Here is a 325-nt window from a genome sequence, read left to right as displayed (position 1 = left end):
TTTTGTGGTATTATTTTACTGAGTGAAATTGAATTAAGGCTCCGTTTTGTGATGAAAGTGCACATACTCTATAAAAAAAGTTTGGGTTAAAGAATATAAGATAAAAGAATTATGTAACTGAATATTTTGCAGTACATAAGAGTCAACAGCAGCCCTGAAACTTGAACCGGGCAACCTGTGGACTTAGCTGCTTAGCACCAATGTGGATGCCACGTTTGGGTTTACAAGTACCTAATGTGCTTATGCCGAGTATTTATTATGGCTTAGTTTAATTTGTATAAACTCTAATATTCTTGAAGTATACATTCGAAACCACCTTTAATGC

Source organism: Equus asinus, chromosome 29 (genome assembly GCF_041296235.1).
Source record: "Equus asinus isolate D_3611 breed Donkey chromosome 29, EquAss-T2T_v2, whole genome shotgun sequence".
Taxonomy (NCBI): Eukaryota; Metazoa; Chordata; class Mammalia; order Perissodactyla; family Equidae; genus Equus; species Equus asinus.
Note: the sequence above shows the minus strand (reverse complement) of the source record.